We start from the raw sequence: 18,001 nt of genomic DNA, 5'->3' as shown, positions 1-18,001 counted from the left end.
TTTACTTCAAATGATTGTGTACTTTAAATTAGTTTACTTTAAATGATTCTTTACTCTAAATGATTCTGTACTTTAAATTAGTTTACTTCAAATGATTGTGTACTTTAAATTAGTTTACTCTAAATGATTCTGTACTTTAAATTAGTTTACTTCAAATGATTTTTTACTTCAAATGATTCTTGTGTATTGAAATTTGTTTTTTACCTGAATCATTTTGTGTATTAATGACAGAAGATTGTAGAAAACGTCACAAACATTTTGAATGTAGTACCTAAAACAAGGTGTTATGTGGTTATTTACAAACAAGCTGAGAAATAAACAAGTTTCCTTTAATTAAAAAACAGCATCTAATTAACTCATTACCGGAATATTTAAGTAATATTCAACCTTCAGTGTTTCACACATTTATAACACAGGGATATATATTTAACCAGATTTATATTTAAATGGTATGTTTGTTATATTCCTGTATCTCATACGTTTCTTTATATATTCTAAAAAGTAAAGTTAAATTCTAGGTTATTTATTTCAAGTATTTACCAAAGTTAGTTTTAAAAAATATCTGGTGTAAGAATTTTAACAATATTATAATGCAATATAAAAACTTTAGGATATATTCATGGTTTAACAGTTACTCTTATTTCAGGTGTGCATTGTCCGTTATAGAGAACAACATTATGACAAGGAGTATAAAAAATAACCACCACATATAACCTGGTTCAGCAGCATTGTAAAGTAAGACAGAAAATATTTACTACTTATGGTACACTAGTTCATGTGATTTTATTGTTTTTTGTTGTTGATATATGATATCAGGCCATGTACTGATAGTGTATTTTTATTTTAACACATTGACTTCCATATCAGTGAGTCATGCTCTATTTTATTTTTATAGGGCCACTTATTGGCTGGGACACATGTGATATAAATATTGATTCAACAAAGTTTAGTTATACAACTTGTGAAAACAGTTGTTATCATAAATATCATACCACTGTGTGATATTATAAATATTAATATTGATTCAACAAAGTTTAGTTATACAACTTGTGAAAACAGTTGTAATCATAAATATACCACTGTGTGATATTATAAATATTAATATTGATTCAACAAAGTTTAGTTATACAACTTGTGAAAACAGTTGTAATCATAAATATACCACTGTGTGATATTATAAATATTAATATTGATTCAACAAAGTTTAGTTATACAACTTGTGAAAACAGTTGTAATCATAAATATACCACTGTGTGATATTATAAATATTAATATTGATTCAACAAAGTTTAGTTGTACAACTTGTGAAAACAGGTGAAAAAACACACAAATCTTATACTTTTAAGGTTCATCAATATATATAACTTTTATAACAGTGGGTACTGCAGCAACAAAACTTTTATAACAATGGGTACTGCAGCAACAAAACTTTTATAACAGTGTGTACTGCAGCAACAAAACTTTTATAACAATGTGTACTGCAGCAACAAAACGTTTATAACAGTGTGTACTGCAGCAACAAAACTTTTATAACAGTGGGTACTACAGCAACAAAACTTTTATAACAGTGGGTACTGCAGCAACAAAGCTTTTATAACAGTGGGTACTGCAGCAACAAAACTTTTATAACAGTGGGTACTGCAGCAACAAAACGTTTATAACAATGGGTACTGCAGCAACAAAACTTTAATAACAGTGTGTACTGCAGCAACAAAACTTTTATAACAGTGGGTACTGCAGCAACAAAACTTTTATAACAATGGGTACTGCAGCAACAAAACTTTTATAACAGTGTGTACTGCAGCAACAAAACGTTTATAACAGTGTGTACTGCAGCAACAAAACTTTTATAACAATGGGTACTGCAGCAACAAAACGTTTATAACAGTGTGTACTGCAGCAACAAAACGTTTATAACAGTGTGTACTGCAGCAACAAAACTTTTATAACAGTGGGTACTGCAGCAATAAAACGTTTATAACAGTGTGTACTGCAGCAACAAAACTTTTATAACAATGGGTACTGCAGCAACAAAACTTTTATAACAATGGGTACTGCAGCAACAAAACTTTTATAACAATGGGTACTGCAGCAACAAAACTTTTATAACAGTGTGTACTGCAGCAACAAAACTTTTATAACAGTGTGTACTGCAGCAACAAAACGTTTATAACAGTGTGTACTGCAGCAACAAAACTTTTATAACAGTGTGTACTGCAGCAACAAAACGTTTATAACAGTGGGTACTGCAGCAACAAAACTTTTATAACACTGTGTACTGCAGCAACAAAACGTTTATAACAGTGGGTACTGCACCAACAAAACTTTTATAACAGTGTGTACTGCAGCAACAAAACTTTTATAACAGTGTGTACTGCAGCAACAAAACTTTTATAACAATGGGTACTGCAGCAACAAAACGTTTATAACAGTGGGTACTGCAGCAACAAAACGTTTATAACAGTGGGTACTGCAGCTACAAAACGTTTATAACAGTGGGTACTGCAGCAACAAAACTTTTATAACAGTGTGTACTGCAGCAACAAAACTTTATAACAGTGGTATTGCAGCAACAAAACTTTTATAACAGTGTGTACTGCAGCAACAAAACGTTTATAACAGTGGGTACTGCAGCAACAAAACGTTTATAACAGTGGGTACTGCAGCAACAAAACGTTTATAACAGTGGGTACTGCAGCAACAAAACTTTTATAACAGTGGATACTGCAGCAACAAAACTTTTATAACAGTGTGTACTGCAGCAACAAAACGTTTATAACAGTGTGTACTGCAGCAACAAAACTTTTATAACAGTGTGTACTGCAGCAACAAAACGTTTATAACAGTGTGTACTGCAGCAACAAAACTTTTATAACAGTGTGTACTGCAGCAACAAAACGTTTATAACAGTGGGTACTGCAGCAACAAAACGTTTATAACAGTGGGTACTGCAGCAACAAAACTTTTATAACAGTGTGTACTGCAGCAACAAAACTTTTATAACAGTGTGTACTGCAGCAACAAAACTTTTATAACAGTGGGTATTGCAGCAACAAAACTTTTATAACAGTGTGTACTGCAGCAACAAAACGTTTATAACAGTGGGTACTGCAGCAACAAAACGTTTATAACAGTGGGTACTGCAGCAACAAAACGTTTATAACAGTGGGTACTGCAGCAACAAAACTTTTATAACAGTGGATACTGCAGCAACAAAACTTTTATAACAGTGTGTACTGCAGCAACAAAACGTTTATAACAGTGTGTACTGCAGCAACAAAACTTTTATAACAGTGTGTACTGCAGCAACAAAACGTTTATAACAGTGTGTACTGCAGCAACAAAACTTTATAACAGTGTGTACTGCAGCAACAAAACGTTTATAACAGTGGGTACTGCAGCAACAAAACGTTTATAACAGTGGTACTGCAGCAACAAAACTTTATAACAGTGTGTACTGCAGCAACAAAACTTTATAACAGTGGATACTGCAGCAACAAAACGTTTATAACAGTGTAAAACTGCAGCAACAAAACTTTATAACAGTGTGTACTGCAGCAACAAAACGTTTATAACAGTGTGTACTGCAGCAACAAAACTTTATAACAATGGTACTGCAGCAACAAAACTTTTATAACAGTGTGTACTGCAGCAACAAAACTTTTATAACAGTGTATACTGCAGCAACAAAACTTTTATAACAGTGGATACTGCAGCAACAAAACTTTTATAACAGTGGGTACTGCAGCAACAAAACTTTTATAACAGTGTGTACTGCAGCAACAAAACTTTTATAACAGTGGATACTGCAGCAACAAAACGTTTATAACAGTGTGTACTGCAGCAACAAAACTTTATAACAGTGTGTACTGCAGCAACAAAACTTTATAACAGTGTGTACTGCAGCAACAAAACTTTATAACAGTGGATACTGCAGCAACAAAACTTTATAACAGTGTGTACTGCAGCAACAAAACGTTTATAACAGTGTATACTGCAGCAACAAAACTTTTATAACAGTGTATACTGCAGCAACAAAACTTTTATAACAGTGTGTACTGCAGCAACAAAACGTTTATAACAGTGGGTACTGCAGCAACAAAACGTTTATAACAGTGGGTACTGCAGCAACAAAACTTTTATAACAGTGTGTACTGCAGCAACAAAACTTTTATAACAGTGGATACTGCAGCAACAAAACGTTTATAACAGTGTGTACTGCAGCAACAAAACTTTTATAACAGTGTGTACTGCAGCAACAAAACGTTTATAACAGTGTGTACTGCAGCAACAAAACTTTTATAACAATGGGTACTGCAGCAACAAAACTTTTATAACAGTGTGTACTGCAGCAACAAAACGTTTATAACAGTGGGTACTGCAGCAACAAAACGTTTATAACAGTGGGTACTGCAGCAACAAAACGTTTATAACAGTGGGTACTGCAGCAACAAAACTTTTATAACAGTGGATACTGCAGCAACAAAACTTTATAACAGTGTGTACTGCAGCAACAAAACGTTTATAACAGTGTGTACTGCAGCAACAAAACTTTATAACAGTGTGTGCTGCAGCAACAAAACGTTTATAACAGTGTGTACTGCAGCAACAAAACTTTAATAACAGTGTGTACTGCAGCAACAAAACGTTTATAACAGTGGGTACTGCAGCAACAAAACGTTTATAACAGTGGGTACTGCAGCAACAAAACTTTTATAACAGTGTGTACTGCAGCAACAAAACTTTTATAACAGTGGATACTGCAGCAACAAAACGTTTATAACAGTGTGTACTGCAGCAACAAAACTTTATAACAGTGTGTGCTGCAGCAACAAAACGTTTATAACAGTGTGTACTGCAGCAACAAAACTTTATAACAATGGGTACTGCAGCAACAAAACTTTTATAACAGTGTGTACTGCAGCAACAAAACTTTATAACAGTGTATACTGCAGCAACAAAACTTTATAACAGTGGATACTGCAGCAACAAAACTTTTATAACAGTGGGTACTGCAGCAACAAAACTTTATAACAGTGTGTACTGCAGCAACAAAACTTTATAACAGTGGATACTGCAGCAACAAAACGTTTATAACAGTGTGTACTGCAGCAACAAAACTTTATAACAGTGTGTACTGCAGCAACAAAACTTTATAACAGTGTGTACTGCAGCAACAAAACTTTATAACAGTGGATACTGCAGCAACAAAACGTTTATAACAGTGTGTACTGCAGCAACAAAACTTTTATAACAATGGGTACTGCAGCAACAAAACTTTTATAACAGTGTGTACTGCAGCAACAAAACGTTTATAACAGTGGGTACTGCAGCAACAAAACGTTTATAACAGTGGGTACTGCAGCAACAAAACGTTTATAACAGTGGGTACTGCAGCAACAAAACTTTTATAACAGTGGATACTGCAGCAACAAAACTTTTATAACAGTGTGTACTGCAGCAACAAAACGTTTATAACAGTGTGTACTGCAGCAACAAAACTTTTATAACAGTGTGTACTGCAGCAACAAAACGTTTATAACAGTGTGTACTGCAGCAACAAAACTTTTATAACAGTGTGTACTGCAGCAACAAAACGTTTATAACAGTGGGTACTGCAGCAACAAAACGTTTATAACAGTGGGTACTGCAGCAACAAAACTTTTATAACAGTGTGTACTGCAGCAACAAAACTTTTATAACAGTGGATACTGCAGCAACAAAACGTTTATAACAGTGTGTACTGCAGCAACAAAACGTTTATAACAGTGTGTACTGCAGCAACAAAACTTTTATAACAATGGGTACTGCAGCAACAAAACTTTTATAACAGTGTGTACTGCAGCAACAAAACTTTTATAACAGTGTATACTGCAGCAACAAAACTTTTATAACAGTGGATACTGCAGCAACAAAACTTTTATAACAGTGGGTACTGCAGCAACAAAACTTTTATAACAGTGTGTACTGCAGCAACAAAACTTTTATAACAATGGATACTGCAGCAACAAAACGTTTATAACAGTGTGTACTGCAGCAACAAAACTTTTATAACAGTGTGTACTGCAGCAACAAAACTTTTATAACAGTGTGTACTGCAGCAACAAAACTTTTATAACAGTGGATACTGCAGCAACAAAACTTTTATAACAGTGTGTACTGCAGCAACAAAACGTTTATAACAGTGTATACTGCAGCAACAAAACTTTTATAACAGTGTATACTGCAGCAACAAAACTTTTATAACAGTGTGTACTGCAGCAACAAAACTTTTATAACAGTGTGTACTGCAGCAACAAAACGTTTATAACAGTGTGTACTGCAGCAACAAAACTTTTATAACAATGGGTACTGCAGCAACAAAACTTTATAACAGTGTGTACTGCAGCAACAAAACTTTATAACAGTGTGTACTGCAGCAACAAAACTTTATAACAGTGGATACTGCAGCAACAAAACTTTATAACAGTGTGTACTGCAGCAACAAAACGTTTATAACAGTGGGTACTGCAGCAACAAAACGTTTATAACAGTGTGTACTGCAGCAACAAAACTTTATAACAGTGGTTGCTGCAGCAACAAAACTTTATAACAGTGGATACTGCAGCAACAAAACTTTATAACAGTGGGTACTGCAGCAACAAAACTTTATAACAGTGTGTACTGCAGCAACAAAACTTTATAACAGTGGATACTGCAGCAACAAAACGTTTATAACAGTGTGTACTGCAGCAACAAAACTTTATAACAGTGTGTACTGCAGCAACAAAACTTTATAACAGTGTGTACTGCAGCAACAAAACTTTATAACAGTGGATACTGCAGCAACAAAACTTTATAACAGTGTGTACTGCAGCAACAAAACGTTTATAACAGTGTATACTGCAGCAACAAAACTTTTATAACAGTGTATACTGCAGCAACAAAACTTTTATAACAGTGTGTACTGCAGCAACAAAACTTTTATAACAGTGTGTACTGCAGCAACAAAACGTTTATAACAGTGTGTACTGCAGCAACAAAACTTTATAACAATGGATACTGCAGCAACAAAACTTTATAACAGTGTGTACTGCAGCAACAAAACTTTATAACAGTGTGTACTGCAGCAACAAAACTTTTATAACAGTGGATACTGCAGCAACAAAACTTTTATAACAGTGTGTACTGCAGCAACAAAACGTTTATAACAGTGGGTACTGCAGCAACAAAACGTTTATAACAGTGTGTACTGCAGCAACAAAACTTTTATAACAGTGGGTACTGCAGCAACAAAACTTTTATAACAATGGGTACTGCAGCAACAAAACTTTTATAACAGTGGGTACTGCAATAACAAAACTTTTATAACAGTGGGTACTGCAGCAACAAAACGTTTATAACAGTGTGTACTGCAGCAACAAAACTTTTATAACAGTGGGTACTGCAGCAACAAAACTTTTATAACAGTGTGTACTGCAGCAACAAAACTTTTATAACAGTGGGTACTGCAGCAACAAAACTTTTATAACAGTGGGTACTGCAGGAACAAAACTTTTTTCTTGAGGGAAGGATGCCAGAAATGGGCCATAAACAAAGATGCTGAATTAACTTTATTTCTAAATAAACTGATAAAAATTATGTTGAATTAATTAAATAATAGTATGTTGAAAAGAAATGTTATTGTTTCAACTACATCAGGTGTGATGTACAAGTAATGGAACAACCACATCAACTGGTTATACAACTTGAGAGAGTTGTGTTCACAGTTCAGCACTTATAATGTAAGTGTAAGACATGTTAGTCTGCATTTGCTATATTGTTCACGATGTTAATAACAGTGGTTATAGGTTGGAGGGATTCAAACTTTGTTATTCACATCAAGTGAGCCTCAGGCTAATCCTCACAAAATTACCAACAACATTCATATAGGCTGCATACAGAAGAGTTAGTTTTAAAAGTGTGTCTATATGTTGTTTTGTGTTAAGACAATTAAAACATAATTTGTGTGTTTATTTAACAATTCAGAAGTAGATCCATAACATATATATATAATAGATAAACCAAGAAACATCCAGATTCTACCGTGTAACTTACAGAATTTGTAAGTAGGAAAATAAAATCCATAAATTGTTGATGTTGTGGAACAACCAAAGTTGGGAAATTTTAGTTGAAAAACTGAAAAGGTTTTACTGTATGCACTGTTTTAATTGAAGCCATATCTTTATAAGCCAGATAGAGAGACTGTATATGTATGTATTCGTAAAATGACTTCTACTTCCATTATGACCTCTGAAAGGTCATTAGTAACTTTAAACAAAATTATAACAAACAGATTAGCTTTGTATCAGAAGTATTATTTAACATAAAACTTTAATTTTAATATGAGTTACTGCCGTAATTCTACATTTTTATCAGAAATTATATTTAACATAAAACTTTAATTTTAATATGGGGTACTGTCCTAATTCTACATTTTATCAGAAGTATTATTTAACATAAAACTTTAATTTTAATATGGGATACTGCTGTAATTCTACATTTTTATCAGAAATTATATTTAACATAAAACTTTAATTTTAATATGGGAAACTGCCCTAATTTTACATTTTATCAGAAGTATTATTTAACATAAAACTTTAATTTTAATATGAGTTACTGCCGTAATTCTACATTTTTATCAGAAATTATATTTAACATAAAACTTTAATTTTAATATGGGGTACTGTCCTAATTCTACATTTTATCAGAAGTATTATTTAACATAAAACTTTAATTTTAATATGGGATACTGCTGTAATTCTACATTTTTATCAGAAATTATATTTAACATAAAACTTTAATTTTAATATGGGAAACTGCCCTAATTTTACATTTTATCAGAAATTATTTTTAACATAAAACTTTAATTTTAATATGGGAAACTGCCCTAATTTTACATTTTATTTTAGGAAACTAAGAAATATTTATAGTTTAAAGAAAAAATCACTTAGAAAATTTAACTAGGTGGAAGAAAAAAGGAGATCACATGAAATGAAATCAGTAATTATTAACGTAGGAAAATCTTTAACTGTAGAGGTAACATTTGCAGAATCATTTATTGAATTAGTTTTTATTATGTGATTTTAATTTGTTAAAATGAAGATGATTTGTTTACATATAAACTGTCATTAATTCCAAACTTGGAGTAAAAATAGAAACGTTAGAAAAAGAAACTGAACTGTGGAAAGACGTGATTTCTTATATTTCTATCCAAATCATCCAGGTTGTTTCTTTGTTTTTTAAGGCTCTATTTTTATCCAGATTTTTGATACACGTACTTAAAAGAATATTGTACTCATGGAAACAGGCATATACCATGTGGACTTAAAGTTCACTAAACTTTGAGCTACAACAGTGACAACCAGCAGTGGAATATTTCAGAAAAGCAAAGTAAATATAAATTTAGTGTTTGATTAAAAGCTGTTTCTTACTTTTATGACACACAATATAACCCTCTCTCTCTTTTTTTACAGTGTTTTGTGGCAAATCATTAAAAGTAATAGTTTTTTATAATTTGATTCTAAGAAAAATTGATAAATATATTTATTATAAGATGAAATGGTCAAACATTTTGACATTTTATTACTTCAAAATCAGATTTCGTAGCTTAAACATCAAATTGAAAATATTATGTAAAAGCATACAAACCAAACAAGACTCCTGCTATTGGGAAGTTGTATCAACAATAAATGAAGAAACTGTGTAGTATTTTAGTTTTTTTGTGGTCATTAAAGATGACCAAAAGAGAATCAAGTTATAAATATGTCTGGGATGTTTGGTTTACCACTACTGAAACCATCCTTTCTAACTGGACTGGTAGTTAGGGTGTTTACCACCACTGAAACCATCCTTTTTAACTGGACTGGTAGTTAGGGTGTTTAACTTGCAATTTGTGAGTTGAATCCCATCACAAAACCTCCTCATTGCTTTAGCCATCAGGGCATTATAATGTAATGGTCAGTTTTACTTTTTATGGGTAGAGAGTAGCCAAAGAGATGACTGTTGGTTGTGTTGACCAACTTCTAAGAACTAAGAAGCTTCTCTTCTTAAAAGAAAAATCTAATTACTCTGAAACTTAAGCCTAACTTTGTAACTGCAGATTTTGAAATCTGAGTTTTAAATATGTTCAAATGCACTAACATAAATATTATAGGTCAAAAACAGAATATTTGAGTGCTTGTTCTTCAATAGCTTCACAATAGAAGAAATTTCTGTGCAAATTTATTTTCTGAAACATTGAACAATAGAAAAATTTTATAGAGATTTTTATTGTACTAAATATTATTTTGATATAAATATCAGATCATCAAACATATAAGGGGATTTTTAGATTTAACTTACTACCAGGCTCATTAGTTTGAACTTGCTAATATATTTTAGTTTAGCTTTTTATACTTTCAAAGAAGTTTCTTAACTGTTTTAACAACATTTGTGTTTGTTTAATGTATCTGAAGTAACTACTGTTTATTTCTAAATCTTAATTGCTACCAGCCCCTGTTGTGCTATCACTGTTTGCTTCATTTATATGTGACTTAGCTTTGTTTCTACTGTTCTAGTTTGAATGATGGGAGTTGTAACATCAGAGCACGAGATGATGAATGATAATGTTGGTACTTTATATGAATATGTTTTAATGTATATGGAAGATGTATCGTTAACTTGAATGTTTTAATGTACATGGAAGATGTATCTTTAACTTGAATGTTTTAATGTATATGGAAGATGTATCGTTAACTTGAATGGTCACGAATGCCTGTCATAAAATGCAAACTCTTTAAGTGTTTTAGAATTTATTATTTATCACTAATATATTGATATTAAAAGATTTTGTCTTCTAGAAATATGCATGGGAAACTGGTTTGTGATCTTAGCAAAAATAACGTTATGCTGTATAAGCAGTAAATGGACGAGCTTGTCCCAAATATTCATTACTGTGCTTACAACATTGGAAATGAGACTGCTATTAATGATTTAATACAAATAAGATTGTTAGGGAAATCTATTGGGAAAGATATATTGGCTAGAGAACTTGATGTAAGTTTATTTTAAACTGCTGTCTGACAAACTTGATGTAAGTTTATTTTAAACTGCTGTCTGACAAACTTGATGTAAGTTTATTTTAAACTGCTGTCTGACAAACTTGATGTAAGTTTATTTGAAACTCCTGGCTGCAGACCTTGATTTAAGCTTATTTCAAACTGCTGTCTAGAGACCTTGATGTAAGTTTGAAATTCCTGGCTGCAGATCTTGGTATAAGCTTATTTTAAACTACTGGTTGGAGACCCTGATGAAAGGTTGTTTTAATCTTCTGTTTGGAGACTCTGATGAAAGTTTTTTTTGTTTTTAAGTTGAAGGTATAAACAACAAAATTATGGAGAATCATTCAGTGGTATAGAGTTGATATTCAATGTTAATTAACACCCACTGAATTTGTGATGTTCATATAATTTGTAAATCTAATTAATCAGCAATGCTTTCTTTTTGTACATGGCTACATGACTGTGGTGAAATGGATGAATCATCTAAAATATTGAGTGATTTAATCTGTCAAATAGAAATGATTTACCCAGTTTTTGATGCATGTTTAGTACTAAGTTTTGTCTTAATGTCTGGGCCAGCCTCATGTATAACTATCATACTTCTGAATCAGTATTGGATATAGATACATATTGTTGGTTGATCCAAATTGTTTGTAATCTTGGTACATGAATAAATTACTTGGAGTTCATTAATTTACTTGAAAATTTGTTCATTATTATAAATAAATGATATTCTGTTGTAGCTTTGTTCATATTAAATCATATTTTATTCATTATAAGTTACAAGTTCTATTGAAATTCTTTCATCTTTGGGTAATTTTTAAACTTATTAATGTCATCTTCGTTATCCAAACTAAGATTAGTCCATTTCGTTAAAATATTTTTTAAGCTTGCTGGATTAAAGCTCACTCTTCTCAACTGATACATTTTACTGGTGTAAGGAAAGGGCTGTCTGTAAAAGATTTGTGTTTTTGCAAGAGTGGTATTCCTCCTGTGATGTCATAATAACGGTATTCCTCCTGTGATGTCATAATAACGGTATTCCTCCTGTGATGTCATAATAATAGTATTCCTCCTGTGATGTCATAATAACGGTATTCCTCCTGTGATGTCATAATAACGGTATTCCTCCTGTGATGTCATAATAATAGTATTCCTCCCGTGATGTCATAATAATGGTATTCCTCCCGTGATGTCATAATAATGGTATTCCTCCCGTGATGTCATAATAACGGTATTCCTCCCGTGATGTCATAATAACGGTATTCCTCCCGTGATGTCATAATAATTAAGACAATGAGAGGGTGTACACAGAGAGTTACCATCTTTGTTTCAGAACAAAAATGTTTAAGTCATTAATTTATAATCCTAATAGTTTGACTTCAGTGACAAAAACTGTGAAGGCCTTGAAATACAGACTAGGTATGTCGAAAATATTATCTCATATACTGATTGTTTAGGTTATACAGGCTAGGTATATTGAAAATATTACCTCATATACCAGGGGTGGCCAAACTTCCTTAACGTAAGAGCCACATATGATAAATTTCAGATGTTTGAGAGCTGCAAGACATGAACAAATATTACACACACGTTTTTATTATTACATGTACATTTTGTTACATAAATTTTATATAAATATTAAGATATACATGTACATAATAATATTTATTCATGTATGTAGTTTTTAAACTGTTAATTTGTATTAGTTTCAATAATCACAAAGTACAAATATATATATATATACCAAACGTTTTCAAAAAACGGTAATGAACTATGGAAACATCTAAGAAATATATATATGCAAATTTGCATTTCATTACCATTAAATGAGACTGCCAAAAATAATAATAAAAGGGGTAAAAACAGATATTTTTAATGATATTTATTGTCTTAGTAAATATCTGGTCAAAAAATGGAGGTCAATATGCAGAACAATAAAATTAGAGATATTTTAATCAGATAAGGAAAATATGTAGAACAATAAAATCAGAGATATTTTAACCACCTTACAAAATTTTAGTTTTATCATAATATTTTTCTGACACAAACAGACATTGATACAATTATCAGGCTATTTACTGCTGGTAGAGGTTTTGTGAGTTTCCATCTTGGTTATGAGTCATTGAAATTCTGGCTGATATGTTGTAAAGGCTGTACAGATTAGCTCCATCACATGTTGATTTGTAAGGATTGCACGATGCTTCGACTTCACAAGCTTCATTACAGTGATTCACGTTGTGCTGGAAATTGAGATGAGCTGCACACTGGTTTTCTTCAGTTCAGGATATTTTATTTCTGAAACTTGCTTCCAGAACTCAATTGTAGAATTGGATTTATGGATCATCTTTAGACCCAGGTCCTCCTGTAGTTCTGTTAGTTCCATTTCCACAGCAGATGATTTTGTAACCAGAGGTTTGAGAATTGGACAACCATCAATTATCAAGCAGTCCTTGTAATTTATCTTTGTATTCTTCCAGTTTGTGGTCTTTTATTTCAATATCAGGGAATGTATTTATTCTCCTTTTAATATTGGGAAAGTAACTGAAGTTTCTTGACAATATGTCTCTCTGAAAAAATCTTATTTTATTCTGAAAGCTGAAAATTGTGTGAGTAAGATCAGAAACAATCTTATCCTTCCTCTGGAGTGTCAAGTTGAGAGTTTGTAGATGATTCATTATATCAGTAAGGAACATTAGATCTTGCATCCATTCATCATTTCCCAGTTGAGGATATAAGCTTTTATTTTCTGCAAGAAAAGTAATAATAGGCTCCAACAGATCCACAAACCTATTTAAGACATTGCTGGTTGACAGCCACCTCACAATGCAGTAGACATCACTGGGTTTATCTTCAAGCTTCAGTTTTTCAGTAAAATTTTTGAACTGTCGGTTGTCTTCCCGTTTAAGTATGTCAAATTGACAATTTCAAAACCAAATTTCATAACATCTTCATACTTGAAATATCTGGCTGCCAGGTGTTTACAATGAATAATGCAATGAACAGAGAGAAATGCTGGAAAGCTGGGATAATTTTTCATAAATCTTTCAACCATATTGTGTCCATGTTTTGTCAAATTACTGAAATCTTTCAACCATATTGTGTCCATATTTTGTCAAATTACTGAAATCTTTCAACCATATTGTGTCAATGTTTTGTCGTTACTAAAATCTTTCAACCATATTGTGTCAATGTTTTGTCGTTACTGAAATCTTTCAACCATATTGTGTCCATGTTTTGTCAAATTACTGAAATCTTTCAACCATATTGTGTCCATATTTTGTCAAATTACTGAAATCTTTCAACCATATTGAGTCAATGTTTTGTCGTTACTGAAATCTTTCAACCATATTGTGTCAATGTTTTGTTGTTACTAAAATCTTTCAACCATATTGTGTCCATGTTTTGTTATTAGTACTTTTACTTTGTGACATTTTTTATGTTTTCCATCCAGTTATAAGTTGTTAGTCAACTGCTGTCATTAGGTTTTAAAATTTTCTCAAAACTCACATATAGGTTTTTGCAGCATACCTGGTGGAGAAGGAGGTCATGAAATAAAATATAAATGTTTATTCTTTACTTGATGCTGTAGATATTTCAAATGAATTGTTAAAACAAATACAAGGGTGTTGCTAGGTTGATGTAATGACCATCATATTTGTTCATGATAGATGTATTTTTATTTTATGAAAATAATTTATGTTGTCTTTTGAAGACTGTTCAAGATCACTGATATTCTATTATTGTAGAACTTAACAGAAATTTCTCAGCAGGAGTGGATCCAGGTTCCCAGTTTGTTGAGGAAATCCGACAAGGCATTGAGGTGAGTTCACTGTTTGTACACTGAACTTTGGAATGTGACGTGATTTATTTTGTTGAAAAAAATTATAATAATTTATTTGTCAATAACATTAAATCATTTTAATATGTTTTTTTACCTGAAGACAGACCAGTGTTTTATCAAAACGAGTCGTATATTCCCAAATGTACATTCACAATGCTTATAAATTATTGTTTGTCAATTTACTCTTTATATAAGCATAATATACTTCCATACACAAGTACTAATTTATTCATCACAAACTCTCTCTGTTTATCTTGGATATTTTCACAAGTTAACACATCTACTGCAGCTATCAGGACACAAGACATATTGGACTACCTAGAATAACATATACTAATTTTACCTGTCATAAGACACTGTTATATTTATAAATACAACATTCTTTGTCTTGTTCCTTAAGAACATTAAGAATTAGGTATAATGTTGTTATTACAACTAAATAATATTCACCGTACTGATTGTCAATGAATACATTCACTCAACCCAGAGTTCTTCAGTCTGGTTTGGACAACATGGAATGGAGCACTGTGTATGAACCGTTATATACAAAGACATCTGAATACATTCATTCAACCCAGAGTTCTTCAGTCTGGTTTGGACAACATGGAATGGAGCACTGTGTATGAACCGTTATATACAAAGACATCTGTTGATGTGGGAATATTTGTTACAAGTTTGATAAGCATCATTATGCTTGTAGTCGTATAGAGCTTATCTCTAACACAATTTTAGACTGTACAAGTGAAGAAAGTAACTTTTTTTTACTGATTATATTCCAGTGTATTTCTTGTAAATTTCTCAATAAAACTTTGTTACCGAAGATATGTCTTGTTTTGAACAAAAGGGGATTATTCAGGGTGTTCAGAAAGTCACTGTGCAGTTTTGTAATCATATTTTATTCAGTCCATTTCAAACCAGCAACTGATAGCAGTGTTTAGAAACAAAATAAGAAGGATCCAAGTCTGTACTGATGCCAATGGGGATCACTTTCAACATTGTTTATAATTGTCATTCATATTTACCTCCTGTATTCTATATTGAAACATGTCTGTTAAGAAATATACAAGTGTGCAGTGACTTTCCAAACACCCTGTAGTTTAAGTAATTATAGGTATGTTACCTTTATGCAATACATTTATAAAGTTAACGTACCAAAGACAGTGTAACAAATATTAGAACAGGAAAATTGGATAGGATATTAGTTTGAGATAACAAAGATTTTATTGTAACAGTAATACTGTACATAAACTTTTAACAACATTCTACTGAATTTATACTACTGTTAACCCTAACTTACATTACTATCTATAATTTAATGTATTTGTACTAATATTTCTCTACAAAGGTGTTATTACATTGCACAGGCCAGCAAGTAAGTGGATAGAAGCCATGGCTCTCTACCAGCAGGTGGAAGAGTATGCTGAAAGTGCTCTTGAATAAAATAACATTCTGTAAAGTTTCAAACAGTTATAGTATCTTTACTTCAGTATTCCTCTAGAAAATTATAAGTTTTTATTCAGTTATTTCTTGTTCTTCTTCACAGAAGATTGCTACACTTTGTGGTAATGTATATCAGTACCCTCTTTTAACTTTAAAAGTACCACGTGCATCTGTTGAATCCATTCTTGTTGGAAAGACATGAATATCTTTTATAACTAATTCTATAATTCCTACAAACAGTTGGTACGGTAAAGTAGTTGTTATCAAACTTCTTCCTTTTGATCATAGGAGTAATTTTAAAACAAAACAAAAAATAGGCCCTAAGACATATGTGCCCAACAGTGGTCAGTTGCAAATTGTCTTTGTTAACCTGAAGATGACTTAGAAAGGTCCAACCATTTTTCTTTGTTTGTCAATAAAAGTGTTAATACCCATATGAGCCATTCTGAGATACATAAATGGTGTACTGTAAAACTGTTGCTAGCTATAACTGATGAAATACAAAGGTCTTTATTGTTTACAGTATTGTTCTTGTCATCCAGACACATTATTGTAAATAAATTTGAAATTATGTCTAGATGAAATGTTTACCAAAGTGAAATAAATATTTCAATATTTCTAGGTAAACAAAAGGGTTAAATTGTTAACCTTTAACTACCATCATGAATTATTTCAAGAATAAAAATGTTACTTTTTGTGGTTAGTCAAGAGGTTCTATATTTTTGAGAGATTTGTTTTGATGGTTTACCAGATGATAATGTTACAACCAGCACGATCCATGTACACAGTACATTTTATTGAAGTAATGAGAGCTTTATACATGAAGATTAATTATGTAACATATCATTTCTTATGTTATTCTCCAAGTGTATGAAGTGCCCTTATTTGGATATTTGTTATAAAACTGAAAATTTAAAACTACTGCTTCCATATTTAACTGGTTTATAGGTAATAAAACTGTGTACCTCCTAATTTTATGCAAGAAACAGGCTTGTCCTATAAGGCTTTTATTAAAGAGAATCAAAAAACAAATATTTTTCCCATCCTAGTTTTGGAGGAAGAAGGGTGGAGAAAATAAAACATTTCTTTAATTTTCTTTTTAGCACATTGTGTAATATTTCTATAAGAAATATAAAATCCATATTGTGCTTTTGAAGGTTGTGACCCTCATAAAAAATAAAATAATTTGATCACTTTCAAAATGATTAGTATTTGTAAAAATATATGCCGTTATACACAGCAGCACTTTTAATGGAAGTAATGATGTACCATAACAGTAATTTCTTCACTAAGAACACTAATTACCATTTTACAGATTTCTAGTATGTATAAAGATAGTTTTTAATTTTACTTCTGAACCTCTAGAATATCCTAAGTGCTTTCATTTACTTTTGAACCATGTCTAACCTTTTGAAAACATTTGATTTAACAGATCAAATCTTTGAAACCTATAAACTAAAAATAAGATATTTCACGTGTAAAACTCATTTTGCTGTTATAATGGAAAGGAATACTTTACTAAAAAATGATACAACAAAATTACATGTTTACTTACATTTCCAAGTTTCAACATAAAACTAAAGGTATGTAATGTTTACTTACATTTCCAAGTTTCCACATAAAACTAAAGGTATGTATTGTTTACTCACATTTCCAA

General features: G+C 31.6%; 1 long non-coding RNA gene across 3 annotated transcripts in view; it reads left to right on the top strand.

Moving 5' to 3' along the window:
- Window positions 1-15,982, top strand: part of LOC143224725 (uncharacterized) — a 29,192-nt gene extending 13,210 nt beyond the window's left edge. For all 3 annotated transcript variants that reach the window (XR_013013418.1, XR_013013416.1, XR_013013417.1), the window contains exons 2-4: window positions 647-735; window positions 14,810-14,883; window positions 15,392-15,982. This is a non-coding gene — a long non-coding RNA (uncharacterized LOC143224725). The remainder of the gene's footprint in view (window positions 1-646; window positions 736-14,809; window positions 14,884-15,391) is intronic.
- Window positions 15,983-18,001: the final 2,019 nt, after the last annotated feature.

This window comes from Tachypleus tridentatus, chromosome 9 (genome assembly GCF_004210375.1).
Source record: "Tachypleus tridentatus isolate NWPU-2018 chromosome 9, ASM421037v1, whole genome shotgun sequence".
In the NCBI taxonomy this organism is placed as follows: domain Eukaryota; kingdom Metazoa; phylum Arthropoda; class Merostomata; order Xiphosura; family Limulidae; genus Tachypleus; species Tachypleus tridentatus.
Note: the sequence above shows the minus strand (reverse complement) of the source record. Positions and strands in the feature narration are given on the sequence as shown.